A 21,670-nucleotide genomic window follows, 5' to 3' on the forward strand; every position below is an offset into this window, starting at 1 on the left:
GCATTATCTAATAAAGTAGAAGATAAACATAGCCTGTGGCCCAGCAGGTCTACTTCTATGTATTACGTTGGAAAAACTTGTGCATGTACATCATAAACAAATAAACTTTTAAGAATGCTCATGGTCACATGATTTATAATGGCCCCCCAAAGGAAAACCCCAAGTCCATCTATAGTAAAATGGGAATATATATTGTGGCATATTCATTCAATGGAATAAATTCTCACTAGCAATGAAACTACACAGCTACACACTGCAAGGTGGATGAAATCTCAAAAATGCAATGTTGAACAAAAGAAGAGAGAGAAAGAACACAAATAGTTTGATTCCATTCAGACAATACTCAATCCAGGTTGCATACAATGAGGTAAAACAAAACAAAAAAAAACTTGAAAAACAAGGATTTGCTTATCAGGAGTTAGGAGTTACCTCTGGGGAGGTTGAGAGTGGTGGTCAAGGAGGCTGCGTGTGGAGAACTTCCGTAAGGTTCTATTTTATTGACATGGGTGACAGTTACACCGTATTTGTTTTTGTTTTTGTCTTTAAAATGAAAGTACATATGTTTGGCATACATTTTTGTATGTAGGTTATATTTCATAATTTTAGAGAAGAAAGCACAAGACAAGAAATACTATCTATAATCCACCACATGGGAATAGACATAGTTTATATTTTAATGGATTTCCTTCCTGTTCTTTTTCTCTTTTCCTAGGCATAACTACCCTTTGGGTTTTGTGTGGTTTTACAAAATTGGAATTATATTGCAAAACTTATAAAATTGAGATCAACACTGTTTTTTCTTTGCATTAATATTTTGCCCTGATCTTATTGGAATTCTTTGAAAGACCAATATCCTATACTGGTAGAGGCATAAGACATTATGTAGGAGGTTGTCTGGGTGATCGGCAAGGTACTGGAGAAGACAGTTTACTTTGCTTTTTTAAGAAACTTAGAACACCTAATGTCTTTTAGAATGAGTGCAACCAACACATCTTGTGTTTTGGGTTTCAATAGGACTTTGTGTGCAGACCTAATCATTGACCCAACAAAATATGCTGAAACCTGGTACATGTGGAGAACACTGAAAAGTTAATTGAGGGTCGAGCATTGACTATGTAGGAAGTGGCTGAAAATTCATCTGAAGTGGTAGATGGAGCCAGATTGTGAAGGGTTTTCCAAGATAGATACTATTGGATTTGGATTAATCCTATAGGTAACAGGTTGCCAGGAGAGGGCTTTTTTTTTTTTACTTCTTTAAAATTTAAACACATTTTTAAGTTTAGAATGGTTTCAAATCTACATAAAAGTTGTGAAGATAGTACAGAGAGTTCCCATATACCCAGTTTTCCCTATCGTTACATAGGTATGGTACATTTTTTATAAATAATAAACCAGTCTTGATGCATTATTGTTATTAACCACAGCTCATAGTTTATTCAGATTTCCTTAGTTTTCATCCAATTTCATTTTCTGCTACAAGATCCCATCCAGGATACCATAACACATTTAGTTGTCACGTCTCCTTACGCTCCTGTTGGCTGTGACAGTTCCTCAGACTTTTCGTGTTTTTGATAACCTTGACAGTTTAAAGGAGGACTGGTCAGGTATTTTGTGTAATCACCCTCTACTGGAATTTGTCTTGTTGCTTTTCTCATGATTAGATGGGGATTACGCATTTCTGTCAAGAAAACCACAGAGGTAGAAATGCCACTATTATCGCATCATATAAGGGAACATACTATCAACATGACTTATCACTGTTATTGACCTTGATCACCTGGCTGAGGTAGTATTTGCCAGGTTTTTCCACTAAAACTATTCCTCTCACCCCTGATACCCCACAATTTCCACACTCTACTCTTTGGAAAGAAGTCGCTTAGTGCAGCCCATGCTCAGGAAAGCTGTGTGTGTGTGTGTCAAGCTCCACCTTCTTGAAAGTGCAGTATATATATAAAATTATTTGGAATTATTTGGCATGGGAGGTTTTTTTATTATTATTATTTTTTATTGCCGTATAGTTGATTTACAATGTTGTGTTAGTTTCTGGTGTCTAGAACAGTGATTTGGATATATATATATATATATGCATATTCTTTTCCATATCTTTTTCCATTATGGTTTATTACAGGATATTGAACATAGTTCTCTGTGCTATACAGTAGAACCTTGTTGTCTATCTATCTTATATGTAGTAGTTCATATCTGCTAATCCCAAACTCCTAATTTATCCCTCCCCCATCCCTTTTGGTAACCATAAGTTTGTTTTCTTTGTCTGTGAGTCTCCTTTTGTATGTAACTAAGTTCATTTGTATCATTTTTTTAGCTTCCACATCTAAGTGATATATGATATTTGTCTTTCTCTGATTTACTTCACTTAGTATGATCATCTCTAGGTCCATCCATGTTGCTGCAAATGACATTGTTTCATTCTTTATTATGGCTCAGTAATATTCCATTGTATATATAGCACATTGGGGTGCATATATCTTCTCAAATTAGAGTTTTCTTTGGATATATGACCAGGAGTGGGGTTACTAGATCATATGGTAGCTCTATTTTTAGTTTTTTAAGGAACCTCCATACTGTTTTCCATAGTGACTGCACCAATTTATATTCCCACCAACAGTGTAGGAGGGTTCCAGAGGAGGTCTTTCAGCAAGGAAATTGGACTGTCAGATTTGGTTTTGGGAGGGAAACTTCGACAGCAGAGTGAAGAAGGGAGTAGAGAAGGGGAAGACAGGTGACTAAAAGATCAGATAAGATACTTTTGGGATAGACTAGGACAGAGACAAAGACCTAAATAAGGTAGTGGCCCTTGGAATGGAAAAGAGGGTCCGACAGGATTTGGGGAGGAGGTGGGAGAGAGGAGACAAAATGCCAGTAGTAGAGGAAATTATGAGTCTATGTTCAGTTTGACTGAGACATCAAGGAAGAGGTATAAAGTAGCCTGAGAGAATTTTTAGTGAAGAACTTTGATCACAGCTGGAGTTAAAATGTTGGCAGTTGTAAGCTGGCACTCATAAGGTGAAGCCGTAAGTGGAGCCAGAATCATCCAAGGAGAGAACACGTAGTTGAAGAAGAAAAGAGGAACAAGGGAAGAAATTCTGGGAACACTAATTATGTGAAACAATATATGCCAAGTTCAAAATCAATAGATAAATAATTTTGGAACATCCATGCATTTGCCTGCACTAGTTCTGGAAGTGGCTAATATTCAAGAACATATTTTGATACTGCTTTCTCTCTTTATGTAATTTAGAAAATTTTTCATGTGGATTTATAAAGGGACATAGTTCATCCAATAATGTATGAAGCATGCCAGTGTAATGTTTGTATGTAGAATACCAGCAAAAAAAAATCAAGATTTTTTTTCAGATTAAAACAAATGTTATTGTTCAGAGCAGGAATTCAAGAAAATACAAAACTAGAGGTTTAAGAGTAGAGTCTGCTTTTAAAACTATTCTTTTAATAAATTTTAAGTTGTGTGATATTTAAGACATTCAAAAATGAAGTAGTAAGAATGATCATTTTTGTCTTTCTCCCTATTCAAAGGGAAGTTTTCAAAGTTTCACATCTAAAATGCTATTTGCTTTGCATGTTTTTGTAGTTTAACTCAACAAAATCTCTGGAGAATAGAAGATAGTGTAGAAAAAGTCTCATCATGGAAAAAAGCCTTAGACTAGCTGTTGGAAAACTCAGGATCCATTTCCGATTCTCTTACTAACTGGGCAGTCTTACGGCACTTGGCATTCTGGGTCTCTGCTTCCTCAATGATAAAAATAGGGTAGGGGGATCTACCTGCCCATCAAAAGACAGTTGAAAGGCTGAAAAGAAACATATGAAACTCCTTAAGAAAATGCAAAACACTATGAAAAACAAGACATTATTATTGTTATTGAAAATTTTCTTAGAGCATATTAAAGAAAAGAATAAGGACTGGAATAGCAAGAAGAGAAAGATAAGAAAATCTCAACTTTTAATATTCCTTTGTTCATTTGATTTATTGAGCACAACTATCACGAATTATTGTTGGTGCTGAGGAACTCTAAGTTTGGGAAGAACGGTAGGCAGGTAAACTGAAACATACAGAAGTAAGGAAGGTCTACTCTGAGAAAAGTGACTAATTCTGCCCAAGAAAATAAAAGTAGGCTTCTCAGAGGAAGTGACATTTAAACTGGGTCTTGATAGATGAATTGGAGTTTGCAGGCAAGAAAATTTCAGGCAAGAGACGAAGAAGTCACTATGACCCCTGTAGAGGATGGAGGAAAGAAACATACAAATATATCACAGAATTTTTTAAGGGAGAGCCAGGTGAGTTTGGGGATTCGTGAGACTTTTAATGCTCATGCAAATGATTTGTCTTATTAGTATGTAAATGAGTGCTTTTTTTTTTAATTAAAAAGCTCCTTTTGTAAAAGGACTGAAGTCCATTCGGGTTCAAAATTCTGTATCTGTGGCAGACTCCAGGCTGGAAGGGTTTCTGACAAAGTCTATTGGTATAACTAATTTCTGTTGTAATTTTTCACATTAAAAAATCCTTGTAATAGTTTAAATGATAAGGATTTTGATGAATAGTGAAAACTTTTACTAGTCACATCTTGATCAGATTAGTGTCATGCTTTCTTTCAAGTTAAAAGATATTATATTTCATTTTTCTAGTTAAAAAATGCATTAGGCAATCAAGCCACCCCTCCTTTCTTATCTGCAAAGTTAACTTCACATAAAGCTTTCACTCACACACATACCTTCTTAATGGTCTGAGGGCACTGAAAAACATTTTTCTAAAAGCAATCCTAAAGGTTGCTTAAAAGTTAGACATTCTCCTTTGTGCTCTTTCGCTGCTTAAATTCTAACAACAGGAAGAGTTTGCCCACCTGTTAGAATAAAAGCAAAGCTAACATTTAATGACATTCAATTAAATACAAGAAAGCTGAGGTAACTCAGTTTCCTAGTCTAAAGGAGGTACATAGTGGCTGACTAGAGGTCAGTCAAAATTAACACAGAAAGACTCCTAAACCCAGACTCAAGATCAAAAATAAATGAATACTATTAGAAATTCACCAGAATCTAGACCCCACTGGAGAGGGTTGACTGATAGAAAATATCCCAGGCTACACCAGTGTGGTGTGATCTAAGACAGACGGATGCTAAGATTTTAACCTTTCCTCAACTTAAAATGTAAAGGAAAATTTCCAGTAAACCTGGGAACTGTAATATGTACAATGAGATTTTTGTAATGACAAATGCAAGCAAACAGAGCATGGACCTCATAGATTCTTTAACAAAAGAAGAGGACTGACCTCAGAACTAAAACTTAATAATATCTAATTAGACATAACACTTCATCAGATATCAAAGTGTTCTGTAAAATTGTGTGCTGATGCAGAAACCAGATCGATGAAATGGAATAAGGAGTTTGGAAATAGACCCATATATGTGAAAAGTTAGTGTATAAATAAAGGTGATATTTCAAATCAGTTGGCAAAGGACAGCCTGATCAGTTGGAAGTGTTGGAATAATTGGCTATCCATTTAGGGAAAAAAAGGCTCATACTTCACACGATAAACAAAAAGGAATTCTGGATGGATTAAGGGTATAACTGTAAAAAAAATCTCTAAAAACTATTAAAAGAATATATATGGGAACATGTTTATAAACCTGATGTGGAGTCAGTCACTCCCGAGCGAGAAAAAAGTTCACAAACCATCAAGGGAAATATTGACAATTTTGTCTAAGTAAAAATTAAACCTTCTGTCCCATTTTAAAAGACACTATAAGTTTAAAGACAGAGAGTAGACTAATAGAAAATATTTGTAACATATATTACAAAGAATTTATTTCCATAATATATAAAGAACCAGAGTTTATTAAGAGAAAAAGGTAAACCACTTATGCATAGATGACTTACATTCAAACTTTTATGCTCATTACAGGCCTCTCCTGTGAGTACCAGACATCTATATTCATCTTCTACTTGACATCTCTTGGATGAATGGCTCAAAGGCTCTTCCAACCCATCAGGCCTTAAACTGAATTTATGATCTTCCCACACATATCCAGTCTTCTCCAACATTCTTTTTTCTCTGTGAAAATCTCTGTCTACCCTTTTTTTTTTTCAGTTGGAATTGACAGAATCAATTGATTCTACCAGTGCTCTGGGAATCAATTCCATCAATTGATTCTCAGAAATAAATCTGCCAGAAAGCTATGAGTCAACCTTAGCGTCTCCCTCTCATCCATCATTTCCAGTCCTTCACTGAGCCCTGTCAACTGCACCTCCTTAACAGCTCTTAAGTCGATTCATTTCACCCCATCTCCATCACCACCTCCCTTATCCAAGCCACCTGGCCTGGGCTACTGCTATAGCTTCCTAACTAGTCTGCTTTTATCCATTCTGTCCTCCTACAGTCTTTTCTTCTCACTGTAGTTTAAGTGATCTATTTAAAAGCATGTCTACTCTTAGAAGACTGTGGTCTTTAAATGCCATTCTTCATTAAAAGGAACCAGGGCTCTGTGGAGAAATGGCTGATTCCAGGTCTGGGGCATTAAATGCATGAGATAACCCTTTTCCTGCCAGGTAGCAAGAAAACTATCAAAGACTAAAGAGTTGTGTCAAAAGGCAACAACAGGAAACACCTTGAGGGACCCTCAAGTCGCCTAAAATGAGACAATGTGGCATAAAAAAAATAATGACAGCATGGATTAAAACACATGGAGTATATAAAAATACATGGGATCAAACTGATAATATAAAAAAGAAAATGCCAAAACAAACAAATAGACTTACTGGTTGCCATTGGACGTAGCTATGTCATCAATACCTTGCTTTGTAAATTGGTAATGAAGGGGAAAGGTTAAGCCTTTATTAAGCATAATCCTGTCTTAGGATTGTCTAATAGTCTTAGTTGATGGAAAAAAGTTCTTTACAGAAGAATCCCAGCTTATAAGCACAAAGGAAGTGATAGAATTATAAAATGACCACTTTGGACACTCCTAATGAAATAACTGATAAAGCTAATCATCAAGGGATGCTAAAACCATGCAAGGAAAGGCTGCCATGGAACTAGACAATATCAGGGTGCAAAATATCACCTCATTGATCACCCACTGTAAAGGACAAACATCTTTACAATGAATGGATCTGACTGTCATCACCTGAACCCACTGCTCAATCTAAAAGAAGGATAACAGACATTATTTGCCTTTTGATATCATCAGTATGAAGTGTATAGCATTGCCTGTGAAATGCTGTGTTCTCCAAACCACTGAGCCTTACTCCAATTGGGCCTTTAGCTCTAACTTCTACTTTAGAGGAAATAGGAAGGATAGAGGAACATGTTAAACAAATAATAGGGAAGCAACCAGACTAATTCAGAGGATTGAATATTCTACAAAACAGCTCATCTGGTTTCTTCAAAAGCCAAGGCATAAAACAAAAAGAGGGAGGGAAGACTGTTGTAAAGTAAAAGAGATTTAAGAGACCCACTAAACACAACGTGTGGACTTTGTTTAGATCCTGATTCCGAAAAATCAACTGTTAAAAAGGGTGTTTGTTGAGACTCTTGGGGAATTTGAATATGAAGTGAGTATTAGATGATGTTAAGGAATTATTGTTAATTTTATTAAACGTGATAATAGTATTGTAGTTATGTGAGAAATTGTTCCTATTTATTAGATATGCACACTGGAGGTTTCAGAGATAAAATGTCATAATACCTGGGATTTATTTTAAAATATTTCAATTTTAAAAAGAAAGAGGGAGAAGAAAAAAGAGATAGATGACTCAAGTGTGGTAAATGTTCATAACTGTTAAAATTGGGATGATGGGTATATGGTGTTTTTTTTCATACTTAGTCTCTATGCTTTTGAATATGTTGAAATTTTTATTTTAGAAAGTTTTTTTAATATTAAAAAAAGCATGTCTGATTCTGTCAATTCCCTACCTAGAATCTCTCCATGGCTTCCCACTTCTTCACATAAAGATAAAAGTCCTTACTGTGTTTTTCAAGGTTCTGCATAAGCTGACCCCTTCCTTCCTCTCCAGGCTCACCTCACACCACAAGCCTTGTCTTCTAGAAGCTAAGAATTCAGGTGAAGAACTGAGGGAGACATTTAGCATCACATAATTGATTTAATTTTGCAAGGCTCTCTATAGGAATTGGTTATATTCTCTGTGGCCCTAAGCCATTATTTCAGCAGCTACCACTGTGTGGTGGTGACTGTTAATGTGTTCAGTATTTGGCCACTCCAATGTGGCCAAGTGAGAGGTATATCAAAGCCCACAGTTCTACTTCTACAATTTCAAAAACTAAAATTATATTTTAGACAAATTGTACAAAGGGATGTCTTGAAGATTCCTCTTTGAAAGGCGTTTTGGGTCCGTTCCATTGCCATCTGCCGCTGCCCTAATCTTGGCCATCATTGTCTTGCCCCGGCCTGTGGCAGCAGCCTCCCAGCTGCTCTCTCAACTTACAGTTTCCTCCCCTGTGATCCATTTTCCATATGGCAGCCAGAGCAAGCTTTTACAGTGCAAATGTAATCAGGTCCCTGCTCTGCTTAAGCAGCTGCTGTTGCTCCTTAGAGAAATCCTGAACTCCTTAACAGGCTTAGAAAGCCCTACAAGCCTTCATTCTCTCTCTCTCCAATCTCCCCCTCCCCATTTCCACCTCCTCTTCCCCAACGTCCAACTCAGAGGCTCTAGACATTCTGAACTTCTTCCAGTTCCTCCAAGAAGCTCTCTTCCTTCACCTCTGAGCCTTTGAACCTGCTTTCCACTCTGACTGGATGGCTCTTCCCACTTCACCTGTCAGCTTAAATGTTTTTTCTAGTTGTCTCTGTTGTGTTTTCATAGTATCCTCTATTTAGCATTTACTCCACTGGATTGTCATTTCTCACTTAATTACTATAAGCTTCTCGAAGACAGAGTCAGTCTTGCTTCTGTTGTATCCTCAGCATCTGGTGCAAAGCCTAGGGAGTAATGACAACATGATGGGTGTCTGTCAAATGAATGAATGAACGAAGTCTCTATGAAAACAGCCTCTTAGATAGCTTACCTGAGTCCACCTTCTTCTCTTCTAATTCTTAGTAAGCTTATCTTTCTAAAACGCCACTGTCATCATGCTAAAAACATTTAACTGCTCCTCGTTTCTTATAGATCAAGTACAAACATTTTCAAATGCCTTCATATTTTTTTCCTATGCTATCTATCCAAATTCGTATTTTGAGGAAGATACTTTTTTTTCTCCAGAAACGATAGGTTTTTTTCTTTTTTGCAAGAAAAGAATGAAAACTCCCAGGGCTCCCCACCAGCTTTCATTTGCAGGGAACACAGGGGGCAAGGTAAACATAAATCCCTGGGTCCCTCAGCTGTCCTAGAGCAGCCCAGAGTAGCTGAAATGGGGAGAGAGGAAGTCCCAGTGGCTGTTTTCTCCTGGGAGGACAGACAGCATAGTTTAGAGAAGAAGGTAAAAAAATAGGGATTGCTACTATAATGATTGGATGTACAGCTAAACTCTTGTTTCCATGGCTACAATGGCCTCCTGACACCTACCAGGCTGACTAGACCCTCGATCACGGGTGCATAGACTGCCACGTCTTCAGGATTGTGCTTGCCAGCGGTAACACTGAAGAAGCAGGAAGATGGCTTCCTCCTCACTTCCACTGGGGAATGTAGTTTTAAGCTTTTTAGTCCCTGTGGTACAGCATACACATAAGAAGGAGGTTGAAATGCATGCCAAGTACCAACCAAACTGATGGGAGAGTAATAGATGGCAGAAGTAGAAGCTTATAGTGGAAGCAGAGGCAGGAAAGTGCCAATGACTTTGAACCTTCTTTATACTCATGAAAGAAACTGCTCAAGTATGACAGTTGCCTGATTGTCACAGGATGATGTATATTTCCATCATTGAAGCTCTTGAGCCTCAGTGTAGTAACTCATAAAATGACATGGTTAGACCAGATTTCTATTACTTTAGAAATAGTCAAACTCAATAATTACAATGAAGTAAGAACAGCATATTCATTTAAAGAACAGCAGGAATATTTTGATCTAAAGCAAATAACATTTTCATGCTTTCAAGAATATATAGCATCTGTAACTGGACTAATGATGCATTGCCCTGGAAACCAATTTTAGCAAACAGATCAAAATTTCTGTCATCAGCATACTGATTTAGTGCTTATATTTAGCATATCAAGTGTTTACATGTTGTATGTAAATGGTTACCTCTAATGGGATTGAATACAGCCTCTCCACTTAGTAATCTTGTCTATACAATTAATTTATTTAAAAACTTTTCTATAGAAAATACAACAATATGCTTCACCTCAACCACAAAGTCAATGTTACTGGTATAGTCATTAAGGAAGTTTAATTGTAATTATTAGTTGTGGTAGCAGCTACAGTGATCATTTGAGAAAATATTGTTATATCAGTGTAACCGACAACCTGCCTCCTTGTATTGCCTCTGAATTTTCCAGTGAGTAATTGATTACGTGAATAAATCTATGTCTCACCTCTTAAGCAGATGGTGTGGCATTAAGGAAGGATCTGGTTGGCTTCAGAGACCTCCCTTTTCCCTACTACCCACCAAGTCTCTGACCTTGAGCAGTTATCTTTAAATGTAATTTTATTTTCAGTTTGGAACAAACTGAACACGAGCCCAAAGCAGTGTCAGCTGCAGGAAATAAATAGCATACATTTGGCCACAGACGAAAAGTCATGATAAAGCTTCAGCATTCATGAGATAAGACTGCCAAGATCCAGATGATCCAGACATTAAAAATTATAGTGTATAATTTGATGTTTAAAAAGATCTTACATTCAGAGTCCCTCGTGCACGTGAGCCCTGGCCCAGCCACCTACCATGGATGGTGTCTACGTATTGGGCATATGGGCCAGTCCTCTCTCTTTCACCTGCTGCTTTCTGTTGGGTTTATGCATCTCACAGCCACCTCCTTTGTCATTGGGTTACATGGTCATGACAATTTTAAAGGTGCTCAATTACTGTGAAATCAGGATTTTTAAGCTCTAGAAGCTTTGACATTTGCTCCATCATTATGTCGTTAGTGGGAAGCCAGGAAAAGAGAGGTAGAATCTGCTTCTATTTTTGGTATCCACACACAACAATTAAATCAGTGAGCAGCAGGAGCTCTTGTCTCTATGGCTGTACCATCTGGGTGTTTCTCTGTGTAACACCCAGGCATCTGTGCCCTGCAGTTCTAACATACTTTGCCCTAGCACCCAGGATAGGGTAGTTTTGAAGGTGGCTTGGTGAGAACCAAGATATTAGAGCTACAGATTGCCCATGTGTGGGGGCAACATTTGCTGGAAATAGTTCCCCAGCCATGATGAATTTTAAGGCACAAATTCCAATTTTCTACACCATGGAATTGCCTGCAAGTACTCAGGGAAACACAAGCCTGATGCACATATGAAACAATGACTACCATGGTCACCTTAGGAATATCAAGGCATAAAGAGAAGGACCACAAAGTAGGAGTTTTAATTAGATGCAGTGTGTAATTAATATAACGTTTAAATGGAATCCACAAAAGAGATTGGCCAGCAGAGATTACATCCAGTGAGAATTCAAGCTGCTGTAGTCGATTTTAATTACATTCCTGAAATAGAAGTCTGCAAACAGGTTTTGAATAAATGGCTTAAATAAGTCTTTGCTCCATTGACAGATTTTACTAGCAATATTCTTAGTCTACCAAAATTTGAAGGTGATAGCAACAAGTTGATAAAGAAGCATTCTAAAGAAGATTGTCAGAAGAGATCCAAAACTAGCGTGTTAATACAATTTAAAGATTTTTTTAAGGAGAATATGTGTCACAGAAGTTTATGGAATTGGTAGTAAAGAAGTGTAAGTACCATTTTGAATCTCTTTTTCCATTTTTAGAACTTTCAGGTCAAATTTTCTGCCACTTCTTTTTAGCTCTAGCTTGCAAGGTAAAAGTGATTATCTACATTTCTGTAATATAGGATAGTTCTTCATATTTCATAGAAAAGTTCAAGAACAATGAAGAAGTCTAATTACTAAACCACTCCCATTCCTGCATCTTCTTTTATATTTCCTGCCATGGACTGGACAGCTGCAGGTGGCTTTTTAGACAATAATACTGTATCAGTTTCCTATGGCTGTTGTAACAAATAACCACAAACTTGGTGGCTTAAAACAAAAAGCATTTATTCTCTTACAGTTCTGAAGGCCAAAAGTTTGAAATCAGTCTCACTGGGCTGAAATCAAGGTGTCAACAGGGCCATGCTCCCTCCAGAAGCTCTACAGGAGACTTTCTTGCCTCTTCCTCATTCTGGTGGCTGCCGGCATTCCTTGGCTTGTGGCAGCATCACTCCAACCTCTACCTCTGTGGTCATGTCATCCTCTTCTTTGTGTGTAATCTCCCTCTGTCTGCTTCTCATAAGGACCCTTGTGTATTGCATTTAGGGCCAATCCAGATCATCTACAGGCAACATATATTTGAGATTCATCACATAGGAAGTGCTGGGCTAAGCATATATGCTTATTTAATCCTCAGCATCACCCCAAGAGGTGGATACAACTGTTACCCCATTTTACAGATGAGAGAACTGAGTCTTAGGTAACTTATCCACGGTTACACAGCCAGCAGCCAAGACCCATCTCTTGGTAGCAGGGAAAATTAGGACCAGGAATATTTTAGGACATTTGATAATTAATCTTCTAGTAGTAGTAGTAGCAGTAGTAGTAACTGGAGTCAAGGCCATCATTGAGCTTCAGGCCAACCTGGGCAGGTTTGAAGGTCTGACAGGTGGCTGAACTCCTACCCGTATGAGGAGTGGTGTGGAGAACTGTTATTGTGGCCTGCTCAGCATCTTTCAAGGATCAGCAAGATCTCCATTTTTCTGGTATTGGCTCCCCAGCTTTCCTTTGGGAAACGTCTGCTTGTCCCGTTTGGTTTGGTTCTGGTTCTTGTGAGGCTTTCAATTATATTACTTGATTTCCCTGAACACAAAGGTTGGCATATATGCTAGTCATCTACTGCTGCATAACAAATTCCTTGAGAACTTAGTAGCTCACAACAGTGAAAATTATTATCTTACAATATCTATGGATCAAGAATTTGGAAGTGGCTTACCTAGGTGGCTCTGGCTCAGGATGTCTCATGAGGTAGCAGTCCAGATGTAGACTGGGACAAAAGTCATCTGAACTTTAGACTAGGGCTGGAGGATCTGCTTCTAAGCTCACTCATGTGGCTGTTAGCAGAGGCCTCAGTTCCTTTCTGGCTATTGACCAGAGACCTTAGTTCCTCCCACATGGGCCTCTCTTCAGGATATGCAGCTGGCTTTCCTCAGAGGGAATGGTCCAAGAGAAAGGCCTAGAGGAAGCTGCAGGGCCTTTTATAACCTGATGTCAGAAGTCACACACCATCACATCTGCCTTTTTCTATTGATCACACAAAGCAGCCTGATAAAATGTGAGGGGACACTACACAAGAGCATTAATACCAAGAGGTGGGGATCATTGGGGTTCATCTTAGAGGTAGGCTACAACAGCACCTGACTTCACTACCCCATCCCCTTGGCCACTAATTTGTTCAAGGGATAGGTATATGACTCAAATGAGGCTTGTCAGAGTGCACCTCTGAGAATCACATATATGTGTGCTGGGAATGAGAGCCACCCTTACATTTTCCTTGGATTTCAAGTTGTGATGCTATAAGCTTGAAGATTTTGCTGGTCATGTTCCCACTCATATGGAGGAACCCCTTATAAACTGAGAGAGAATGAAGCCAAACAAAGTAAAAAGCAGAGCTAAGGGTTAAAAATAGAGAAAACCCTGTTAACAGCTTGTGGGCCCCTGGATCCTTCCATGCTTGAAGTTCACCCCCAGATTTCCCAGTATCACAAGCCAATACAGTTTTTTTGTTTTTTGTTTTTTGGTTTTTTTTTTTGCTTAAGCCAGTTGACTTGGGTTTCTGACTCTTACAACTGAAAGGGTACAAACCCAGGCACAGCTTAAGGAGCCTCCTAGGAACAAACTCACCCGACAGGAACAGAGGATCAAACTTGGTGCAGTGACAGAGCCTTGGCTATGTGAGGAGTAACCTACAGAAGGAAATTGATCACTCAAATTTATCTTATGGCCTTGCTTCCTTAGAACCAGGCCTAAGCCCTCTAGGTAAAGGAGGAGAATTTTTTAAAAAGAAAGAAAATGTTTTCATTATAAACTCTGTAGGAATTTGGCACAAAAGCAATCCCAAATTTGTGCCCTTGTGACAAAGGGTTACTCCAAGTGGACAGAGAGCCACTTTCATTGCTTCTGCCCAGAATTCACTGGGGGTTTTGCAGACTGGAGAACCCTGGCTCAAATCCACAGCTGATTCATCTGTGAGAGGGTCTTTCTGGTTGGTGCTCTGATGCTAGGTGTGGCCTGTAAATGTGCCTACTAGAGCAGATTACTTTCCAGACCTGGGAAGGAGAGAGATGTCCCCTGTCGGGTGTCTTTCCCCAAGCAGCACCAAGAAGCCCCTCTGAGCTTTCTCTCTCCCAAGAGGAAGCTCCAGCAGCTCCCTCGCACCCAACCCAGATTTTGTACTGCTCCAGCCCTATCCCTGGGGAGCTCTCATTACATATGAATCCCTGCAAAGGTCCAGGCGCAGAACTTAGCCCCTGATAGATGCTCCAAAGATATTGATGGAGTGAAAGCCTTGAAGGGGAGCAGAATATTTTACCCCCAAATATGCCCTATGGCTTAAGAATTATTTTGAGCTTGCTGTTTTTGGGAAACAGCAGACGTAGGAAAAGCTCTGAAAGTAAAGTAGAAGTTACCTTCTCATAAAAGACATTTACATTTATAAGTGAAATCTCCATTTGTAAGGGTGTCTCCCTCTCTGTACTAGGAAGATGATGACTCTCAATCTCTAGAAACTCTTACCAATGAAGAAGGCTCGGAGTTAAATCTGCATAATATCCTTACCTTTGTTTACTGTTCTTTGCCTGATAACCTCCCATAACCTCCCCCACTCCTCATCTTCTTTTGTCTTTAGCTGGAGATGATATGTAAGGTGATGGCTTGATCCATTTCCAAGTGTTACCCATTTTTTCTGGGTCTCTCCCATGTATACAGGGGGATATATATTATTAAACTTCTGTTTGTTTTTCTTCTGTTAATCTGTCTTGTATTACAGGAAGGTCTCAGCCAAGGACTTAGAAGGGTAGAGGGAAAGTTATTTTTCCTTCCCCAACAGCCTAATTGAATGAAAACCTCATTTCTGGCACCATCAAATGAAGACATAATAAAAATAAAAATTTAAGTTTATTCAAGAGCTCAAAGAAATTCAAAAACCTTTATTTAAATGCTCCTAAAGAACTTTTAGGCTCTTTGAAAGTTTTAGTTATATAAAACTGTAGAAGTTTATTAGTGTTACAAAGCAAAACACACTAAAGAAACAGGTAATCTTGGAACTCCTCTGATAAAATACGGTACGCAGTAAAATAACTTTCAGGCGCCTGCCACTCTCAGACAATAGATGGCACTGTGGGACAACTATAAGGAACTGTTTTCTGTGTAGCTAGGAGGAAGCCAGGGAAACGCAAAATCAAACAGCAATCTTGGGCTGAATCCGAACCTATTTTAAAAATGCATCTCCAAAGGAGATTTATCTGTAAAAGTCCACTGCCCAGGCGCTTGTGCTACTCTGTTCTACCCCTTCACTACTCAAATGTGGCTCTGGGAACACGGGCGCTGAGATCTTAGGAGAGCTTGTTAAAAATCAGACTCAGACCCCCTGAGACAGAATCCACTCCTTGGGCAGTGTCTTCTTAGCTGATCAAAAGCTTTGGGAACGTTTTCGGTTATGTAGAAGTGCAGATGTTACTCAGTGTTACAAAATGCAAAGCAAACCAAAATAATCTTCGTCCCCTTTAAGAAAAAAACAGCTCTTGTAAAATACAAGCTAAAGAAATTTGCGGTGCCTCCCACTTTCGGGCAGCAGATGGCACTGCGGCACAACACTAAAGCGACTGTTTTTCCTACAGCTAGGAAGAAGCTGGGAAAACAGGCAGGATGGAACAATCTTCCTTTAGACCTGGACCTATTTAAAATCTCCATCTCCAAGTTCAGAAGATTAGGAGCTCTTCTGGATAAGGAAAAATAAAATAAGTTTGTGGAGGAAGAGGTGAAAAAGAAGACAGGACTTTCCTCTGGAAAGGGAGCGAGAAGTCACATTTCTACATGTTGTGTCAGAAAGCTTCTCTGATATTACATCACAAAATCCATTGTTAGAACCCCAGGCATTTGAACTAGTGCCTAAAACACAAATGCTCTTAGGAGGTAACATATTTCACCATCATAATGCCTTTTGGGGCATTAATTTGTCACCTCGCTTTGTAATAAAGATCACTCTCTGGCAGCAAAGGAACTCCCCCCACACCTCTAGATAGAATCCCTTCAGTTAAATCTTTTGGTTTCACCATCTCTTTCTCATAGGGACTGATGGATTCAACTGCTGCAAAGGCACAATGAATAAATCTCAAAAACATAACTTTAGGTAAAAAAAAGAGTCACATCAGAAATAATAGATACAATATGATATTTGTGTAAAATTTTACAGCACACCATTATAGATATTATTCTTTATGGAAATATACACATATCATTAAAAGTACAAACATTCATTGGAATGAGGACACTGGTGACCTCTGGAGAGAAAGGAAAGGAGCAAGTATACATATGGGATGGAGGAGGAGGCAAGCTTTAATTGTTCTCTGTAATGTTTTAATTTTCTTTTTGAAGATTTCTGAAGCAAATTTTGTTAAATATTAGCATCTGTTAAATCTGGGTGTTGGTAGCATGATTGTTATATCGGTGTCTATACTCTTCTATATGTTTGAAATATTAAAAAATGTAACAGTGTTATCTATCATGCAGAGAATCATGCAGTATAACTTTATACTACACTTTAGTGCTTGCTTGGTGCTGACCATACAAAGATAAAGAGAAAACTGACAATTCAACATGCCAGTGAAAGAAATCTAGTAATGACAGTAGAAGTTTCATGCCCAAATGAGTGCTTTAGAGACAGTCAGAAGAGGGAAGGAGCACTAGGAAGATTCTGGGAAAGCCTTGTGGACGAGTGAGTATGGGATGAGGACTTGATGCTGCCTGGGATCCATACGGTAGGTGGGAAGAGGGTTAGTACTCCAAAGAGTGAAAATGGAATGTCTCAACGCACAGTGGTCAGTGTGGGGCATCCTGAATGGCCAGCAGAGTGTTGGGCAAGCCCAAAGTTTTGGCCCAGGATGGCAAGCTGGTTGGAGCAGGACTCTATTAAGTCCAAAGCTTCTCCTCCTGTGGATCATTCTGCTCATGCTTCTATTTTTAAATAGGTAAAGAGCAGCTTACAGAAGGCCTTCAAAGTCCCTTGAGGAGCCTAGATCTTTCTTTGTAGAGCGTGGGCAGTCATAGCTTTTCTTAGCCAAGCAGTAACAAAATCCAAGCTGTGATTTAGGCAGATCCACACAGGGTGGACTGAAGGGGAGAGACAGCCAGAGGCAGGAAAAACTGTTCAGAGGTCAAAGTCATTGTGGAGGCAGTGGCCTGAACAATGACCATGGCTGCAGGAGTGAAAATAGGAAAGAAAGGAAAAGAAACTGGGAAATCATTGATAGAACTCGCAACCGGTACATCCGGAAGACTAACAAAATTGAAGAGGGCTCCGAGGGTTGACAGAATAATGATGTCCTTAAGGACAGTAAATGGTGTTGGGAGAGGCAGGCAGCTTTGGGAAAGATTAGTTCACTAGTATAAATTTTGAGCCCAAAGTAACATCTAAGTGGCCAATCCATTAAGCCAGAGATTTGAGACTGGGGGCTTGGGAGGCAAGTCACAGCTGCTGATTCAGATTTGAGTGCAGTTTTAGAAGCCACAGGATTGTATGTACTTTTTGAGATGAATGATTAAGAGAGAAAATGGTGCACTAAAGCCTTTCTTGGAGACTAATAAGAAGATACGAGGAACCAGGGAGAGATAGGGAGAAGCAGATGGTGGAGAGAGTATGACCTCTAAGGCTACGCTGACCAACACAAGAGGACAGCCAGGTTTCCATGGGCTTTGTCAATTGCTTGCCCACCTAGCATCCTTTGGGCAGGACAGAACGAAATCCAGAAGAGCTTCTAAGGATCTCTAGCTTTCTCTCAGCTCACAGATGCCCAGGAGGACCTAGATTCTTGGCCAATCTTTAATTCTCTCAGGAAGCTGTCATTTTACCAGTTCTCTCATATCTTGCCTGTCTTGATATGGCACTAGTAATTAAGTGTGTCTCCCTCTGAAGCCCCATGACACATTTCTTGCCTCTCCATTGGCCATCAAATTAATCCATCCAAAGAAGATTCTGGAGTCACACACCTAAGTTTGAATCTGGGCTCCATCAATTACTCTGTGTGACCTTGAGCCCATTCCTGAACCTGCCATGTTTAATTCACTTTGTATCCTGGCGGCCTAACACAATGACTAGTGCAGTTAATATTTATTGAGTTAGATCAGATTTTGCAAAACTCCTGGCCTCCACATGTCACTCCTGCTTTGTCTCTGTATTTTCATTCTTTCCGCATCATATTTTCAGCAGAAAAGCAGGAAATATTGGCCATGTGTTCAAGAAGTAGAGAAGTAAAAGGGGTGACAACTAAAGGAGGCAGTGAAAGGCTTTTCCAGGATAGTGAAGACCTGCATATCATTGAAGAAAGGAGCAAAGAACCAATGCAGGTTCAAGAACCTGAGAGGTAAGGAATCTTATAGGACTGATGACTGGGAAGAGATCGGGAAGGATTTAAATCATAAGTACCAAGTGAAGGAGTTTGTCTCTCTTTTATTAAAATTTTTTACTTCTTTGGAAGCAATAAAAATCTTCTTAAATAGCAATTAACAGTAATTAGGTGAGAAAGCCATCATGCCAAATGTATTGTTACTTAAACTGATCCCTCACTGAATCCTTGAAGATTTCATGCATGAATGGACAGAGGTATATGCATTTTTATATCATGTATATGCCTAAAAAGGACTTAACCAACGCATTCAACTCAAGTGTTTCTAGAAATTTCACTAAAGAGGAACTTCAGAGAAGCTAAATGAGTTACTGAACTCACCACTTCACTTCATTTAGATGATTAAACTGAGGCATGAAGTACTTAAGCGATTTGCCCAAGGTCAGCTGGGAAGTGGCTGAGTCAGAATTTGAACTATGCTCTTAACCACTCTACTGCCGTTATGAAAATGAATGTCTTAGATCAATCTTGGCGATAGTCCTGGATCCTTCTCACTTGCTTCTGATTTGCTTTTCATCTGAGTTTGGTCTCCCTCTAACTCATGACTCTTAGCTTTGTAAGACAATCTAGATCCTATTTCTGACCTTTGGAACAAATGTCTGTGTTTGGTTTTTCCAGTGGCATCTCCAGTGACTCTGACTAGATTTGTCCCTCTGGCTCTACATTACCCACATTGTTCTAAACAGAAACCTGGTCCAGTTCTAAACCTGTTTGCTCTCCTTTGTGCCCAGCCTCCCAAGGCCCCACCCTTTATCTTCCACCTGGATCCAGCTAAATTCCCAAGGTGGGGTGGGAGAAAATGCCTAACAGTTCAGGGGTCAGACCCTCGCCCCACCATAACCCTCTCTGATGTCTGATAAAGGGAGGATTTGGAGATCTGGGGACTTGGTATCTGGGGGGACACATTTTTCAGCTGACACCCGGAGATAGAGGTAGGGAGAGAGCAGGTGATTAGGTTTGGAATGCAGGGGAATTGGCCCATGAAGTGGGAGGGATAGGCTGAGTGAAGTCAAGTCAAGGATGAAAGCAGAAGTGGTGACCACACGTGGCAGGCTGGAAAAGCTGAGTCAGAGACCCATTCCTAATAAAAATTGCAGATGATCATGGGAGGCCACAGCTGCGGCTGCTTGGGTGCCATAAGGAACTGGTGGAGACTGTGTGATCGGTTCCGTGGGACAGGAGGTTTTTAGTCTCCCAGACAAAGATTGTAACTGTTGGGAGGCATGACTTCTTTGAAAATCTGATGAAAAATGTGGACGGTTTCCTAAGAAAGGCAGACGGGTGCACACAACCAATCCACATTCCACATATAATTTAAGGGAGCCATAGACCTCCCCCAGAAATAAATTCATGGATCTCAGGGTAAGAATTCCTGCTCTGGAACTTTTTTTTTTTTTAATAATGGGAAGTCTTTGGAGGATTTTATTTATTAATTTATTATATTTATTTATTTACTTTGAAGTATAGTTGATTTACATACTGGAGCGTTTTAAACATGTAAGTGGAAAGGTCTGGTGTATATATATATATATTTAATTTAAATTTTAATTTTTTTAAGTTAAGGTATAATTGGCATAACGTTATATTAGTTTCAGGTGTACAAAGTAATGATTTGATATTTGCTTATGTTGCAAAATGACCACCAAAATAAGTCCATAAAACGTTTAACTTTGCCCCCTTTCATTACTGAAATTGAAGAACCTTATTTCCATAGATTGGAGAATTTTTGAATTAGAAGTATTATCCCCACCCCTTCATATCACAACTGAGAAGGCTGAGAGGCAGAGACAGTATGCTCACAAATCCTCTTTAAAAATGGCATGGTCTTCCTACTGTGCCGTTTTCTGCCATTTCCCCTCTTAGCTTCAACTCCCCTGGAGGAGTTGGGAGGAGCAGATGGCTTTAAAGTGCGCTGGGAAACTTCAAGTATATTTTTGCATAAGATGGGTGTTGTGGGTTGAATTGTGTCCCCCTCCCCGAAATCCGTATGTTGAAGCCCTAACCCCTAGTACCTCAGAATGTGACTTTATTTGGAAATAGGGCCGTGCAGGGCCGTGCAGATGTAATTGGTTAAGATAAGGTCATATTGGAGAAATCCAATATGACTGCTATCCTTATAAAAGGGAAAAGTTGGACACAGACATGCACACAGGGAGGAAGTCACGTGAACATGAAGGCACAAAATGGAGCAATGCATCTACAAGCCAAGGAACGCCAAAGATTGCCAGCAGACGCCTAGGGAGGCAAGAGGCTTGGAGCAGCTCCTCCCTGACGGCTCCTAGAAGGAACCAAAACTGACGACAATTTGATCTCAGGCCTCTGGCCTCCAGAGCTGTAAGACAATACGTTTCTATTGTTTAAGCCCCTCAGTCTGTGGTGCTCCATTACCGCAGACCTAGCAGACTGATGCAGTGAGGGAAGTATGTTCTCTTGTTTGGGCACAGTGCTGGACAGACATGCACTGCCTACTGAGTCTTGTGGGAGATGAGGTGAGCATTTCTTTGATGAAGATGAGGCGGGAGGGGAGGGACAGTGAACTCCACTGAGGTCCAGTCATAGAGGCCAACTGGCCATGGTCAAAAGGAGGCAGGTTTGCTTGCTTAGGACTGAGCAGACTTCAGAGCTGGGGAGCAGTGAGCAATTAGGCCAGAGAGTGGAGCAGGGTGCTCGAATATCTCAGAGTAAATGAGATAGGATTTAAATGGATTTGGTCATGGAAAGAGGGGCCTTGTGAAGGGGCTTGAATGCTGCAAATAATCTGGTCAACCCTCATCTTCATCAAAGCTAGTTTAAATAAATAAACTGTCTAAATAAAAACAGTGTATTGATGTAAACATACAGTTTTTAGGGAAGGTTGCCTAGACC

Source organism: Vicugna pacos, chromosome X, assembly GCF_048564905.1.
Source record: "Vicugna pacos chromosome X, VicPac4, whole genome shotgun sequence".
NCBI classification, from domain to species: Eukaryota; Metazoa; Chordata; class Mammalia; order Artiodactyla; family Camelidae; genus Vicugna; species Vicugna pacos.